Source organism: Gigantopelta aegis, chromosome 7 (genome assembly GCF_016097555.1).
Source record: "Gigantopelta aegis isolate Gae_Host chromosome 7, Gae_host_genome, whole genome shotgun sequence".
Lineage (NCBI taxonomy): Eukaryota > Metazoa > Mollusca > Gastropoda > Neomphalida > Peltospiridae > Gigantopelta > Gigantopelta aegis.
The window spans coordinates 1,249,016-1,266,669 of NC_054705.1; the positions used below are offsets into that span (position 1 = coordinate 1,249,016).

Sequence of the window (17,654 nt, forward strand, 5' to 3'; positions counted from 1 at the left end):
TTCTGTCTTGTGAATGCAGATTCCAGCAGATAAATGAAGTGTTAGTCGACAGAGTACGCTTGACGTGTGTCATACCTAGGAAATTCTAATCAAAACTAAAACCAATTTATTAATTCTCTAACGTGAAAAAGTACCCACACTGTGTTCACAGGTCAAATGTTTACTTTAAAGCTAAAGCAAATTTTCAACGGATAAATAGTAAACCCGTTCATCCAGTCGCTCACCGACTTTTTCTAACAAACGGTACTTTGTCATATTCATAACTTTATCACATGAACGTATAAAATTTCACGCGAAACTCTACATCGCTGTAAAATTTTCAATTGAAATTTACTTTGACTAGACGAAATTCAAAAAAAATAATATCTGAAACAGTGTTATTGCAATATTAAAAACGAGGCGAATTTTTTTATTATTATTAACCAAAACGTAATTTTTCGTATCAAATAATGGTGGGACATATTTATTTCGTCGAAAAAAATAATAATTCCGATTAGCTAAATTAAAATTCGTTGTAACCAGATGAGTGCATGGTATGTCAAAATGACGGCGTAAACGGATGACGAAAATGTCTAATTTAAACCAGACCCACATATTATCAGCGACAGAGCTATCGTATTGTATTCTTAATATTTGCCTGGCTACGTTTGACCCCCCCCCCCCCCCCCCACACACACACACACACACACGCACACACACCCCGCTTCTATTGTTAGGGACAGAGTACGCTTTATGTTTGTTATAGCTTAGAAATTCAAACAAAATTAAAATGTTTACTTATAGCCAATGTAAATTTTAACGTATAATAGTAACCCGTTCATTGAGGTTCGTGGCCAGAAATGCTCACGGACTTTTCGACATATGAAAGCAATTTATTTTAAACAAAACTGTCGTAACTATCACATGTTCGTAGTCCATCTCGACTGTTCATTTCTTAAACAACATTTAATAAACAACAACAACAACAACAAAAAACCTTAAATGGAAGGGCTAACTTTAAACGTAAAATATATAGATTAGCTTGTAAATTGTACGATACTTTTATAAGATCTAAAATTTGAATTCAATAGAAAATACATCTATTATGGCAGGACTAAAGGAGATGTCACTACGTACAACTGGTTTTAAATATCTTTAAACCGGCTTTCAACAATGACACACTTATGTATTTAATAAAGTATTTCATCGTCGCTGTACATATAACTATTAAAAAAACAAAAACAAAAAAAACAACAACATACTTTCAATAAATATCTTTTGTACACATCCACTTGTTCCTTTTGAAAAAAACAAGTAGGTCATCCAATCATTATTCGCTAAAGGCCACCTGTCAATCAAACGACGTCATGCATAATTAACCTACATCTGTCAATCATATGACCACGTGATACATTAGACCACGCCCCCTGTCAATCACCAGGCCACGCCCACAGCACCTCCGTCCGGAGGTGCGGATACATCCTACTTTCTCTCTACTCTCATCGTGACATTGCCAATGCCTTGGCAGACACATTTTCTCACAATTCATCTTCTGCTTTCAGTACAGATGCTTTTACATCTGTCCGAACTAAAGCTGAAAAGCAGTCCATTAATTTTTCATCTGAAAATGCTGAAGTGTACAACAGGCGTTTCTCTCTGGAGGAATTGCAGGATGCTCTTCGTCGAGCCCATGATACTTCAGTAGGACCAGATGAAATTCATTATCAGTTATTAAAACATTTACCTGAATCATCTTTGATGGTTCTTTTGAATATTTTTTAATAACATCTGGATTTCTGGAGACTTTCCTTCTGATTGGATGAAAGCTATTATCATTCCTATTCCCAAGCCTGGCAAGGATCCAACCAATCCTACTAGCTATCGCCCTATCGCTTTGACAAGTTGTATTTGTAAAACCATGGAACGAATTATCAATCGTAGACCTGTCTGGTATCTTGAATCCCACAATGAATGAATGAATGTTTAACGACACCCCTGCACGAAAAATACATCGGCTATTGCGTGTCAAACTATGGTAAATGTAAACACAATGTGATGATCAACATCAATATAAAAATTCAACAGGTAAATAAAAACACAGTGTAAAGGTCTGTGTAAAAATACAACTATCACAGATAGATATAATTAAAATTTAGAATAAAACTCAGTATCGCGTAAAAATTGCAATAAAAGTTCGGGATGGAATCTTAAGCATTCTATCACAGTTCGTGGTCCAAATATATCTTTTCGAATTTCTTTCAAATGGGTACACTCCACCAAAATGTGGCGCACAGTCAGAGTACACTGACATTGTTCACACGGAGGTGGAATGAATGAATGAATGAATGTTTAACGACACCCCAGCACGAAAAATACATCGGCTATTGGGTGTCAAACTATGGTAAAATGCAAGAAAAGTGTGAACACGGAGGTGGAGGATCCTTCTTAAAAATAACTGAATGGGTCAAATATGTATGACCGATGCGGGCGCCACACAAGACTACCTCATCCATCCTGCACTGTCTATAGGAGGACTGCCACTCTCCCAAGACTGGCTTGATAGCATGAAGCTTGTTCGCAACCGCACCATTCCAATCATGTTGCCAAGTCGAAAAGATAAATTAGTTAATACCATGTTTCAAATCAGTATACTGTACACCAACCCTGGCATGAGACAAATCCAAAGCAGATTTAGCAGCAGAATCTGCCTTTTCGTTAACCCTGATACCAACATGGCTGGGCACCCAACAAAATACAACATCTTTATTGGCAAAAGATAAAAAGACACACTTTCGTATCACCATGCCAATTAAGGGATGGTGTAGCTTCATATTGTTTACACTCTTGAATTTTTACACTGATGTTGATCATCACTTCATGTTTTGCCTTGTATCCGGTAGCCCAATGGAGAGAGAGAGAGAGAGAGAAACATAGTTTGACACCCAATAGCCGATGTATTGTTCGTGCTGGGATGTCGTTAAACATTCATTCATTCATTCCAATTGTTTACCTTTGATATTTACATCCTCACATCCCCGCAAAGTGTGGTGGCCATTAAAATCTCCCATAATAATAACATGAGTAGGGAGCTGGTTAATGAGATCTTGGAGATCTCTAGAATTAAAATTAAAATGGTTTCTTGGAGGTAAATATACTGAACATAGAATATAGTTTCATGAACTGATGTTCGCAGCCACAGCTTGTAAATTGGTATTTATTGTTACTATAATCTGATGAATGTTTTCATTAACAATAATGTTAACAACCCCATCTGCTCTATTTTCAGTTTATTGAAATTTGTGATAGAGGTTAAATCCTCTCATGGTAATATGATCAGTGTCCTTCAAGAACGTTTCCTGAAGACACACTGCAAGAGGATTATCTTTTTGAATTAAAAGACTTAATTCATCAAGATTGGGCCTAAACCCATGGCAGTTCCACTGAATGACTACACCCATACTTCCTCCCAATGATTAATTCAATATTGTTCTTTGGTGTTGTTTTAGATGGTGGATGACAATAAGATGATAGTTCATCTTGTCATCCAGATCAGCTAAAGATTCATAAGGATTGTCTAAGGGAATTAGTTGTCTTTCATACTTCTTCAATCGACCTGAAGAACAATCCTTATTCTGAATTTTGGTGTCTTTTCCTGACTTAGGTTCACTAGAACCTGGCTCGCTAGTTAAACCTTTTGATGGATTTTTATTATCCAAAGACGCCTGTACAGATTTAGCAGGGTTTTTTTTTTTTTTTGCTTTTGCAATGTCTGAAAACTTAACTGCAGTGTCATAAGATTCACCTGCCACCACAGATGTATGTTTCTTGCCTCATAAAAGGACAGGTGTTTTTCTACCTTTACCTGTTGTACGTGCTTTTGCAGTTTCCACCTTGGACACTCAAGCGAGTAAGCAAGTACGTCCAAGTGATACGCGATTTTGTTGATATATGTCTTTGTGGCGGTATAGCAACTGTTTGTTAAATTTGTTTTAACTGAATCTACATACAAATACTGTACGTCCAACTGATACCATTGACGATACTGTCAGGGTTGAAAATTAACATGAAAGTTATGACCGCCAGCAGAGCCAGTTGAAGAAAACTCTTACTGGCCTTTCTCAAATCCAACTAGCCCTCCAATTATCACATTCAAATTTAACTCAACAGCCAAATTCAAAATGAAACAGATGAATTGGCATGTAACGTCATTATAAACCCATATTAACAACTCAATATATTGTTTTGTTTTTTTGTTTTTACAAATCACCATTAAATTGTCCTCGCACAAATTACAGCGAGTCCCCCTTACGCGGAGAGGGCAAAAATGACATGGGGGGGGGAATATAGGTACACATCATCGCGGGGCCCCTTGAAGTGCAGGGCCCGTAACACGTGCTACATATGCTACTAGGATAAACTGGCTCTCAATTATACATACTAAATGTCATTTTTAATACAGGGGTGAAGACAAAATGCCAGATATGCAGCTTGACTTGCATTGTCTCTGAAGTAAAAAATTTTTTTTTTAAATGATGCAGTACAAAGAGAATAAAGGTAGAACTGCACGTGCTTTAATATATAACCTATTCTGGGGTGCCAGTCCTCTTTATGGCGATGCAAGAGGGATGAAACAAACTCTGTGGAGATGACAGAGGGGGTAACATTTCCAGGGAAGGATTTCCTCGGGAGTGGCACACGAGTGCGTTTAATTTTAATAGTTTACTAATTCTACAGTTTAGGCTATTAATAAAATAAATATCGAGATAAAACTAAATCTGTGACCAAAAAAAACAACAACCCAAAACAAAACATTTTACCAAAATATACGATGTATCAAAACGTACTTATTGTTTATACAATAATATTTGGACGGTTATGTCATCATGTAAGTCTTGATGGCACTTTAGATCTGATCTGTTCTTATTTAAAACAATACCGACAATGAAATCGATGGTCGCCCAAAGGACTACCTTTGTAAAATTCTTAGTCGCCCTTGACGACCGGGCGACTGCTAATTTTCAACCCTATACTGTATACTGAAGTTGTTACATGATGACGATACATTAGTGAAATACTGAGATGATAATGGTGGAAGTTGTATAATAATAATAATATCGAGTTTGGAATCTTTGAATGACGAACAAGCGCCGTCCGATGACGAACTGATTGCATCCCGTGAATCAGCAAAAATCTTATAAATCAAACAACGTCGAACAATGTGTGTGTGGTTCCCGTGAACCTGTTCAGGATAACAAGATGCAGAACTAAAATGAAGTTATAAAGTAATTTATAGTTTTATGATTTGGTTAGAAAAATCTTTCCACACATCGTGATTTGTTAATAGGCAAACACCTACGTTAAGACGTATCTAGTACTAGCATTACTCCGTGCCCCTTCGCCTGCCGTTTTATGATTTGGTTAGAAAAATCTTTCCACACATCGTGATTTGTTAATAGGCAAACACCTACGTTAAGACATATCTAGTACTAGCATTACTCCGTGCCCCTTCGCCTGCCCCGTTCCTAAGCTTTAGTGTACATAGCTCTGACAGAACTATTGTCTGACGCTTAATATTTGGGGGACTGGTAATAGCTTAGTAATGGAGATTTATGGAATCATTGCTCCATTACCCCCAAAAAATAATGGAGAGTTGAGAAAATAATGTGACGTCACTGGTGTATTCTAAGTTAAAATAGCGTACCTTTGCATTTTGCATTATCCATTCTAAAAGCAAGATATTGTGTTCGTTTTTGTGGTGTTGAGTATTTCCCGTGGCGAATATTTTTATTGATTTAGCAATTCGGTTGAAATCCGCTCATAGTGCACGAAACATATAGCACTTGTCGGGCTGTTGTGTGTTTCCCGTGGTGAATAGTTTTATTGCTGTACCAATCTGGTTAAAATCAGCTCATACTGCATGAAGCACACAGCGGTAGCCTGGCTCGACGATCTTTCCAGTGCATTTCAGTCAGCCTGTCATCATAGTCACATGTTAGTGTTATTGCGTATGGAATATAACTTTGGTTTCCTCGTACTCATGTATAGACAGTGGCGGGGGGGGGGGGGGGGGATATTTATAATACTAGATATGTCCGTTTCCCAGAATTGATATACACGTCAATACTGGGCATCAGACCTTTTTTTACTGCATTAAATAAAAATAAAGTGTCGTTTAAAACCTAGTTAAAAATCTCAACGTTTCGTCAACTAAATGTTGACATCGTCAGGAGAAAACTAAACATAGAAACAGGAGTTCGACCTTTAAAACCAGTATGAAACACAACAGTTAGAAGATTAATCACATCACAAGACAAATTCACTGAGAGAACTACATTTACATTTTTTACTCTACTATTTTATAGATCATATATCCATGCACAGTGTGGATTGCACCCCTACCACCCCCACCCCCTAAAATCCTGTGTAGACACTGGATTGTAATACAACTGCAATTTATAGGTGACCATCCACTTTCGTAACGCATTTCTTAATGGGGGGTGGGGGGGGGGTGGAGGTGGGATGTAGCCCAGTGGTAAAGCGCTCGCTTCATGGGCTGTCGGGTTAGGATCGATCCGCGTCGGTGGGCTCATTGGGTTATTTCTTGTTCCAGCCAGTGCACCACGACTGGTACATCAAATGCAGTGGTATATGCTATCCTGTCTGAGGGATGGTGTATATAAAAATCCCTTGCTACTAATGGAAAAATGTAGAGGGTTCCCCATATGTCACATTACCAAGTTGAAACTATCCAACTAATATCGGTATTAAATAGTCTAAACAATGGTTTGTGAAATTAATCTCAGATAAAACTAACACAATATTATGTACTCGTAAAACGACCCCATTGTCCCCTACTCTATATAGTAACAAACTTGTATTTGAGAACTTGAAAGGTAAGAACATTAAGGCAATTAGTGGTAAAGCGATTTTTGCGCCATTTTATTTTTAGTGTAGATAAAATAATATTCACATTACAAAATCGGACAGTTATATTAATTAATATACACATCAATACAGGGCATCAATGGAATAGTATGACGGCCGTCTTGAAAAATAGCCGCCATATAGAAATTATAGAAGTGATAGCGGTTGTTCGTTGGGGGGAGGGGGGGGGGGTTGTATTTTTTGTTTGTTTTTGTTGGGGTTTTTTTTTGGGGGGGGGGGGGGGTTAAGGAAGAAACAATGGACATGCTTATGTTCGTAATTTCCACATTGAAAGAGACAGTGAACATTGTTATCTGTATACCGACCTCGGTGGCGTCATGGTTAGGCCATCGGTCTACAGGCTGGTAGGTACTGGGTTCGGATCCCAGTCGAGGCATGGGATTTTTAATCCAGATACCGACTCCAAACCCTGAGTGAATGCTCCGCAAGGCTCAATGGGTAGGTGTAAACCACTTGCACCGACCAGTAATCCATAACTGGTTCAACAAAGGCCATGGTTTGTGCTATCCTGCCTGTTGGATGCGCAAATAAAAGATCCCTTGCTGCATGTCGTAAAAGAGTAGCCTATGTGACGATAGCGGATTTCCTCTAAAAAAAAAACAGTGTCAGAATGACCATATGTTTGACGTCCAATAGCCGATGATAAGATAAAAAATCAATGTGCTCTAGTGGCGTCGTTAAATACAACAAACTTGTTTGTTATCTGTATGGTATAATCAGCCGTATAATGGGTCTGTGTTAAGTTCACGTTTACCTTCTACCTAATATATTTTGTAGGTTATTTTGCCGCCTATGATCCTAATAAATATCGCATACATGTTTTCCAAATTGTTAATAAAACAAGTTAAATTCATCAGCTAATTAAAATCATATTAGGTGTACGTAACACATTAATCGCCAGGGTGTGTACGTGAATGATTTATTACCACAGTTTGACACCCAAAAGCAGATGTATTTTTCGTGCTGGGGTGTCGTTAAACATTCATTCATTCATTCATTCCCAATAGCCGATGCATTTTTCGTGCTGGGGTGTCGTTAAATTTTCATTCATTCATTCATTCTGTTCAAAATTTGAAGGGCGACCAAACTCAAGAAAACACGCAGACAAACACACGTATTACTAAATTGCCAACTTCATTGATTTCGTGTTCATTGACGTGCGACAGATATCAACATATGTTCGGTTTAATTTATGTTTCGCTGACGTACGTCTGCCACTGCAATACCAATCTATAAAAGAAGACACCCTATGTAAGTTTGTCACCATAGTCAAAATTCACAGAACATGAAGCTGTCTTTGGTACTCGTCCTGTTTACAGCCATTTTTCTTGTGTGCTCCGGCTCCTGGAGATGGAATGAATGAATGAATGAATGTTTAACGACACCCCAGCACGAAAAATACATCGGCTATTGGGTGTCAAACTATGGTAATGCAAATAAATAAAGTGATGATCAACATCAATATAAAAATTCAAGGTTTAAACAAAAACAGTGTAAAGAACTGCAAAAATACAAATACAAATATCACAGAATTTTACGGACACTGAATTGTACTCTAAACTTCAATTTGTGCTGTATTGGCCATTCTCAAAGAGAATGTTACACCCCTGCACCACGGTGAGGTTACAGCACGCGCAGGGGCTCCTGGAGATGGAGTCACGGAAGACGACATCACGGAAGGTGGCGACATGGAGGGTGGCGTCACTGGGGAAGTAATCACTGGAGACGGTGTCAGAACAGGTAAGAACACGTCTTAAACTAATAAAGACACTATCTCTGTTTGTAAAAATGGATAAGGGGGAGAACTCTGTGTCTTATGTTTATTGGCACAGTGACTAATATCGACCAAGACCAGAACAGTTTATTTTCACTATGGCCGTTCAGCAACGACATATGATGTTAATGTAAAAATAATGATATATACATATGTGACATGACGGTTTACAGGAGGATTGTATCAATTATACAATGCAAAATACACATGGCTTAAACTGGTTAACGGAACCTACATACAATAAAGAAAACACTTTTTGGCTAATTAAAAATATTCCCTAACGACAGCCTAAACCCTGACTACAGATAAAGTATGACAACATATTGTACATAATATGTAGACATTGGCTAAATATTTGTTTAATTTCATTTGTTAATTGTTGAATGATGTCACCATTCGCTCTAAGAACGTCTGCACGTATATTTACAATTATAGAAGTCATGGTCGTTTAAAACCGCTTGTGGTGATATCAACCAGAGTTTGCCATTGTGTGGTACATAACCATTGAGTGAGAATTATCATCGTCATCATGAACGCTGTCATCACTACAATAATGGATTTGATGATAGCTGATATTTTATATTATTTTTAGGCCTGGGAAAGGGAATCGTGAATCTTGTTTACTTTCTATATACTTTTTAATTTCTTAACTCTTCCAAGCTATTTGGTTTATTCCTTCGTGCTTTTTTCTTACCTGCATTCTTTATTTCTTATACGTTCTTTTTCTTTAGTGTTCGGTATTCGGTCTAAATATGATATTCGAATATTCAGCCCCGTAGGAGCGTTTTTGTCAGTGTAAGGCAAATATCAGGTTCGATATGATTACGAACAGGTCCGCCTGAGACATCATGGGGGATGGGGGGGGGGGGGGGGGAGGGCATGCTCCCGGTGAACATTTTACAATTGTTTTTTTGGCATCAGGATCGCAAAATTAATTATTGTTATACCACAATTTTAAAACTATTTTAAGGATTATTTGCGTAGTAATATAACCCATGAATGTTTTTATTTTGATGGCCTGAAACGCACCAGATCTGACCCGTTAAATGGAGGGGGGAGGGGGATTATTTTGCATAGTATTATAACCCAATAATGATTTCTAATTTTCATTATTATTTACATAGCCTTAGACGCGATGGCATGGCTTCTGAAGAGCACACTTAGAGCCTACCCATTTTCAGACACTGACTAGTTGCTCTTTTGGAATGAATGAATGAATGAATGTTTAACGACACCCCAGCACGAAAAATACATCGGCTATTGGGTGTCAAACTATGGTAATGCAAACAAATAAATAAAGTGATGACCAACACCAATATAAAAATTCAAGGTTTAAACAAAAAACAGTGTAAAGAACTGTGCAAAAATACAAATACAAATACAAATATCACAGAATTTTACGGACACCGAATTTTACTCCAAACTTCAATTTGTACTGTATTGGCCATTCTCAAAGAGAATGTTACACCCCTGCACCACGGTGAGGTTACAGCATACGCAGGGGTTGCTCTTTTGGAGTTTTATAACCCAAATATTATTATTTAGATGAGTTTAGATCAGAATTGCTATATCGTGATATTTGGCGTTCAACGCCGCCATTGAAACTGTTACCACTGTATTTCGCTGTACACATTTGTTCTGTGACTTTTTATGCTTGGAAGGGAAACACCATTCTGGGGGACACATCAGGCACTTGTGCAGCGGAAGGGGTTTCGTGGATTGAATTCCACCCTACTCGGTGGGTTTTTTTTTTTTACTTTTCAATATATTTTCCGGGTAGCATACCTTGTCTCTCCCCCTCCCTATAAACTTCGCTCACCAACATGATCCACCCGCACCTACTGCGCCTGAGCAGATGTAACTCACCTCATTGGAATCTGTTTATATTATAATAGCCGATGCATTTTCGTGCTATGGACATCTATTATATTCTACTTTTATATTTTTGTGTATTATTGTTACATAATTGTGTATTATCAAGTGACGTTTCATCAACTATATACACACATTTTCAACAGGGATAGTTTACTTGATCACTGTATTGCACTGGCCGACTTTAAATATTCAGAGGCTTTATACACCAACTTACCTTATTGGTTTTGTGAAAAAAAAAAAAAAAAACATTTTGTTAAAGAATGAATGAATGTTTAACGACACCCCAGCACGAAAAATACATCGGCTATTGGGTGTCAATCTATGGTAATGCAAACAAATAAAGTGATGATCAACATCAATTAAAAAAATTAATAGTCAAATAAAAACACAGTGTAAATAACTATGCAAAAATACAAATATCACAGATAGATAAAATTAAAATGTACAATAAAAGTCACTATGACGTAAACATTATAAAACAAATTCTGGATGGAATCGAAATTCTTTGTCCAAAAATATCTGTTCGAGTTTCATGCAGATGTTTACACTCCACCAAAATGTGTTGCACCGTCAGACGACACTGACAGTGCTCACACTGAGGTGGATAATCTTTCGTCAAGATAAATGATTGGGTCAAGTAAGTATGACCCATGCGGACACGACACAAGACTACCTCATCCTTCCTGCACTGTCTATAGGATGACTGCCACTCTCCCAAGACCGGCTTGATTGCATGAAGCTTGTTCGCAACCGCATCGTCCCAATCATGTTGCCAAGTCGAAAAAATAAATTTGTTAATAATATATTTAAAATCAGTATACGGTACACCAACCATGTCATGAGGCAAATCCAAAGCAGACTTGGCAGCAGAATCTGCCTTTTTATTACCCCTGATACCAACATGGCTGGGCACCCAACAAAATACAACATCTTTATTGGCAATAGATAAAAAGACACACTTTCGTATCACCATCCCAATTAAGGGATGATGCAGCTTCTCATTGCGCAAAGCTTGGAGACACGAAAGTGAGTCAGTAAAAATAATAAATTTGGATGCTATTGAATCTTTTATTTCTTCTAAGGCTTTAACGACTGCCCAAACTTCAACCCTAGACTAGAATCCTTTATTAAAATCGACGCAGTTAGGCAGTCTCATGGAAAGTATTGTGTCTGATGGAAAAACTGTAGCACAAACCACAGAATTCCCATCCCGTGATTCATCTGTATAAACAGGAATGTAATCACGGTAAAATATTAAGATATTTTAAGCCCTTCTTTTTAACATATTTAACATGGAGCACAACAAAATAGCTTCCTGTCAAACATAACCCCCAGAAATTTAGTCTCCTCCACAACTGGAATTGGATTTGTGTCCAAAAACAACTGTGGATCTGACTGGAGACCTCTTTTCTGGCAGATATGTGTAACAGGAAAATATCAACCTTCACTGAAGGGATTCGAACCACAGACTCTCAGTACGAGAGTCCAGTGCTCTACCAACTGAGCTAATAGGGAAATTCCCACTAGCTACTGCCAGTAAGAGCACTTTATATCAACACTACTACATATGCATACGAAACGTTTTTGCCTTTGAGAATCTAAAGCCATTGACAGTTTCCCATTGATGAAGTTTATTCAAACAAAGCTGCAACTTACGTTCAGTGATACTCATGTTGGACGATCTGTAACAAATCTGAAAATCATCGACATATAACGAGCCATCCACACCAGCAGTTAAACACTGGGTGATGCTGTTAATTGTCACAGAAAATAAAGTTACAGACAGGATGCTACCTTGAGCCCATATCCTGTTGGTGAATGTCGGACAAAGTCGACCGCACCCGGACTTTAAAAGATCTATCTCTTAAAAAATTTAAAATAAAAAATAGGAAGACGACCTCTAAGGCCCATGCCATGGAGGTCGTTTAAAATCCCATACTTCCACGTGGTATCGTAAGCTTTCTCCAAATAAAAAACCCACTGAAACCATGTGCTGATTATGGATGAAAGCTTCCCTACAAAACGTTTTTAATCTAGCAAGATGATCAACCGTTCTACATCTAGATCTATACCCATATTGCACGTTAGTAAACAATTTGTGGGATTCAAGATACCAGACGAGTCTACGATTGATCATTCGTTCCATGCTTTTATAAATACAACTTGTCAAAGCGATAGGGTGATAACCAGTAGGATTGGTTGGATCCTTACCAGGCTTGGGAATACGAATGATAATTGCTTTCCTCCAATCGGAAGGAAAGTCTCCAGAAATACTTATATTATTAAAAATATTCAAAAGAACCATTAAAGATCATTCAGGTAAATGTTTTAATAACTGATAATCCAATTCATCTGGTCTTACTGAAGTATCATGGGCTTTATGAAGAGCATCCTGCAATTCCTCCATAGAGAAATGTCTCTTGTATACTTCGACATTTTCAGATGAAAAATTAATGGACTGCTTTTCAGCTTTAGTTCTGACAGATGTAAAAGCATCTGTACTGAAAGCAGAAGATGAATTATGGGAAAAGTTATCTGCCAATGCATTGGCAATGTCGCGATCAGACGTGACATCCGTATTATTGACAGACAAATGATGAACTGTATTACTGGATTCTTTACCTTTGATTTTACGGATGCTATTCCAGACAGATTTCACTGATGTTTGTGAATTCAACTTCGAGACAAAAGTTCTTCAAGATGATTTCTTACTCTGTCTAATCTCTCTGCCCTACCAATCCGAAATACATCCAGGTTGTCTGCTATAGGTTCACGTTTGAACCGCTCAAGCAACCTGTTTCGCTCTTTGAATGCACCTTGCACGTATCATTAAGCCATGGTTTATTGAAACGCTTTGGCACTGCCGAAGTCTTAGGAATAGTGTCATCTGCAATGTCCTTCAAGATGGAAGTGAACAAAGACATGGGATCATTAGCATCAGTAATGGCAAATTGTTGCAGACGAGTGCTGCACAGATGCCGAAACTGACCCCAATTTGCGTTCGCCAACTTCCACCTTTGAAGCCTTTCAAGTGATGGAGGTCCATCATTCTCCAAAATAATGGGAAAGTGGTCACTACCATAAGGTCTGAACCAACTTTCCTGGAGAAATCGAGAAAAAGTGAAGGACTACAAAGGGTTAAATCTATAGAAGTGAAAGAACCACTAGCAGAATAAAAATATGTATGACTTTTATCATTGAATAAAAGCAAGTCATTTTTGAGAATTAAGTCTTCCAATTGTTTTCCTCTAATAATGACATCCTCGCATCCCCACAAAATGTGGTGACCACTAAAATCCCCCATAGTGATAAAGGGAGTAGGATGCTGGTCAAGAAGATCTTGAAGGTCCCTGGGATTAAAATTAAAATGAATATGAGGTGGGAAGTAAACAAAACATAGATTAATAGTTTTATGAGCCGTGACTTTTACAGCCACAGCTTGTAAATTGGTATTTAATGTTACTATACTCTGAGGAATGTTTTCATTAACAAGAATGGAAACACCCCCAGATGCTCTATTTTCAGTTACTTGAAATTTATGATAGAGGTTAAATCCTCTCATGGTAATATGATCAGTGTCCTTCAAGAAAGTTTCCTGAAGACACACTGCAAGAGGATTATGTTTTTGAATTAAAATACTTAATTCATCAAAATTGGGCCTAAGCCCACGACAGTTCCACTGAATGACTGAATTAGTCATTGGGAGAAAGTATGGGGGTTAATTTAGATTTCCCCTTAGATATCTATCTCATCAATCATAGGTGCTGACTGAGATGGAATTTAACTCACTCTTCTTTAAACGTCCAGATTTTGAATTTGTTGTCTGTTTGCCTTTTCCTGACAGAGAGACTGGGTCCTGGCTCACCAGTACTCAACCTACATGATGGGTTCACAGAACCCAAAAACACATCAGACCGTGTTGAGGTAGAAGCCAATTCTTGTTGTTGTAGAACTGCTTCCTTCATTTTCTTTACAGCTTTAGGCACTTGTCGTTCTGTTTTCTCAATATCAGAGAACTTTTTGTACTTATTGTCAGCAGATGGCCAAGTAAGATCAGTATTGACAGCAACACTAACCATGGAGACCTTAACTACTGCAGCATACGATTTATCAACCTTGACCTGCTGAACCTTCTTTTCAAATCTCCATCTTTCACACTCTCGCGAATATGCAAAGTTATTCCCATTACAGTTGATACATTTAATGTCATTGGTGTAAGCCTTGCTGTCATGGTCAAACTGACCACAACGAGCACATGTAATTTTATTTCGGCATGTATTCTGACCATGCCCAAATTTCTGACATTTAAAGCAACGTAAAGGGTTTTGGGTGTAAGGCTCAACAGGTACACTGAGATACCCAGCCTTAATCGAGCTTGGAAGTGTTGGTGTACTGAAAGATAAAATTAAGGTATTTGTCGAAATCAGTTCATTGTTTCGGCGGACAAAAGTCACGCCTTGTGCTGACAAATTTTCAAGAATTTCTTCTTCACCAACTCCTGCCAAATCTCGACATCTGGTGACACCTTTTGATGCATTTAACGTACTGTGAGCTGTAACTGTAATTGGTACATTTCAGAGGAATGTTGACTTCAGGAGACATTTTGAATGACTCTCTTTGGAACATTCCACTAACAACGAACCATTCCTCTTTTTTTTTGGCTCACCAGCCAAACCAATGAGACCTTTCTGAATAGCAAATGGTGAAAGTTTGCCCAAGGCTCCATCAGTTGAAGAATTAACAACCAAAAACCTTGGCCAGGATTCAGAAGACACTACTCTGGACTTTTTAATTGTAGCATTTGTTATGGATTCTTCATCAGATGACGAAGAATCCGCAACTTCGGTGTGGACCATTTTCAGGGTCCCATCAAAAGTGATATCTTTATTTGGATCCATAGAAGAATCTATAATTTCATTAACCATGCCCCCATCCACCACCGAGTCCAACGATGGGATAACCAGCAGGCAGCCATGCCAGGGATACATGGTTGATATACTTGGGCAATAAAGAAACAATAAATCACCCAATTGACCCTAGCCACCGCCCAAGACCAACAAATACAAATGGTATATTAAACAATGTTTGTTCTTGTCAATATAAACAAAACAAAGGTTGTTTGCTCTTGAGCTTGGCATGACCAGCCGATTAATCAGATCGGGCCATTCCTGACCCCCCGTCTACATGAACTCTGGGCCAAAGTCAATGGCAATATACTCGGTTGCAGATATTAACCATAACTCAACCACCAGGATCCCATCATCCACTTCACGTGTAGCACCTCACGGAAAACAAGGCGCCTAATACAGGCCTTGACCTTAACTTTTTTCAGGTTATAAAATCTAGTAGCCCTTAGTAAAAAATTGGTAGCCCCACAACTTTTAAAGAAAAGAGGAAAAAAAGAGAAAAAAGATAAATAATTTAATTTTATTTAAACGTTTTAGGGTGGGTTTTTGTCAATCATGAGCAAATGGACAAAACAGAACATTTTTAAGGATGGCCTCAAAAGAGGAGTAAATATGGTATGAAAAAACAAATCTAACCATAACCACCAAACAACCGACCTATTCTACCTATTGTAAATGCCGAAAGCCAATTATCCCAGACAGGGGATCGCCATGTGTGTTTTTGTTATCAGGTGACAAGGTCAGATGTTATTTTGAGCAAGGTTATCACGCAAAGCCATAGCAAACCATAAGAGAGATTTCATTAAAATTAATCTGTAAGAAAGATTAATATTTTTAACATTGAAAATATTCGTCAATTTATACATTTATTTAACATAGTAATAGATATTAATTTTTAAACAATAATTTGACAATTTACATAGGTAGCCTAGAAGGAAATAGACCGCTATTGAATTATCGTTTAGTTCAGACTTCAGCTGGCAGCAAATAGTCTTAATCATACAAAACGTTTGTTATAAGTAGGCGTAAAAACAATGGACCGTGTTGTTGATTGTCATAAATGACTACGCATAGTTAACCCATGACCCAAATGAAAATGCCATTACCCGTACGAACCAGATATATCTGGCCACTGGATGACATCAAATTATTTGTTTTTGTCTCTACTGGCAAATATACTCCTTTATTTCACTACATCGTATTGCGCAACCGCCACCTGTGGGTCACACTAGGGGAGCAATTAACAGTTACAGCGACTCCTGGCAGCAGAGAGCGCGCACATGAAAGGTGGAATTTCAGACACCGATGAATTAAACGTCTTGTTGATTGTTGAGTGACAGGACTACCGGGATTAGACAACTGGTAGTCCGAGTGAGAAAGCGGTAGCCCGGGGTGTTCTGGCCTATTACGAGGAGTTGTGCATTTATTGGCCATTCTATATAAGATTGTTCACCCCTGCACCACGGTGAGGTTAATGCACACGCAGGGGTGACTTTTGTGTGTCCACGTACTGGCATTTCACGTGCATTGCATCCAGCATGTTTGACTTTAATAATTATACATAACGGAGCATACATTTTGTTTCATTTATTCCAGAATGAAACACTATTTGTAATAATTATATATAACGGAGCATACATTTTGCTTCATTTATTCCAGAATGGAACACTATTTTTAATAATTATATATTATATACTACTCAAAAGAATTTAAGGGTAAAAAATGTATAACCAAATAAGTTTCAGTGTATTAGATTGATGATGTAAACTACACCAAAAATATAATTTATTGTTCCATATTTACAAAAAAACACAAATAAACGTCACTGTATACAAGAAAGTCACATGACATGCTGTTAATTGAATTGAATGGATGTTTAACGACACCCCAGCACAAATAATACATCGGCTATTGGGTGTCATACAATGGTAATGAAAATAAATAAAGTGATGATCAACATCAATATAAAAATTCAAGACTTAAACAAAAACAGTATAAAGAACTGTGCAAAAACACAAATATCACAGAATTTTATGGATACTGAATGTTACTAAAAACTTCAATTTTGTGCTGTATTGGCCATTCTCAAAGAGAATGTTACACCCCTGCACCACGGTGAGGTTACAGCACACGCAGGGGTGACATGCTGTCAAAGTTGAAGGTTGTCAAACATG

General features: G+C 37.8%; 1 protein-coding gene across 1 annotated transcript in view; it reads left to right on the forward strand.

Annotated features, from left to right (window-relative positions):
• Nucleotides 1-8,495: 8,495 nt before the first annotated feature.
• LOC121377588 (ficolin-1-A-like) overlaps nt 8,496-17,654 on the forward strand; it is a 43,084-nt gene continuing 33,925 nt past the window's right edge. The window contains exon 1 of the mRNA XM_041505647.1: nt 8,496-8,664. The gene's annotated coding sequence lies outside the window, so the exon portion shown is untranslated. The remainder of the gene's footprint in view (nt 8,665-17,654) is intronic.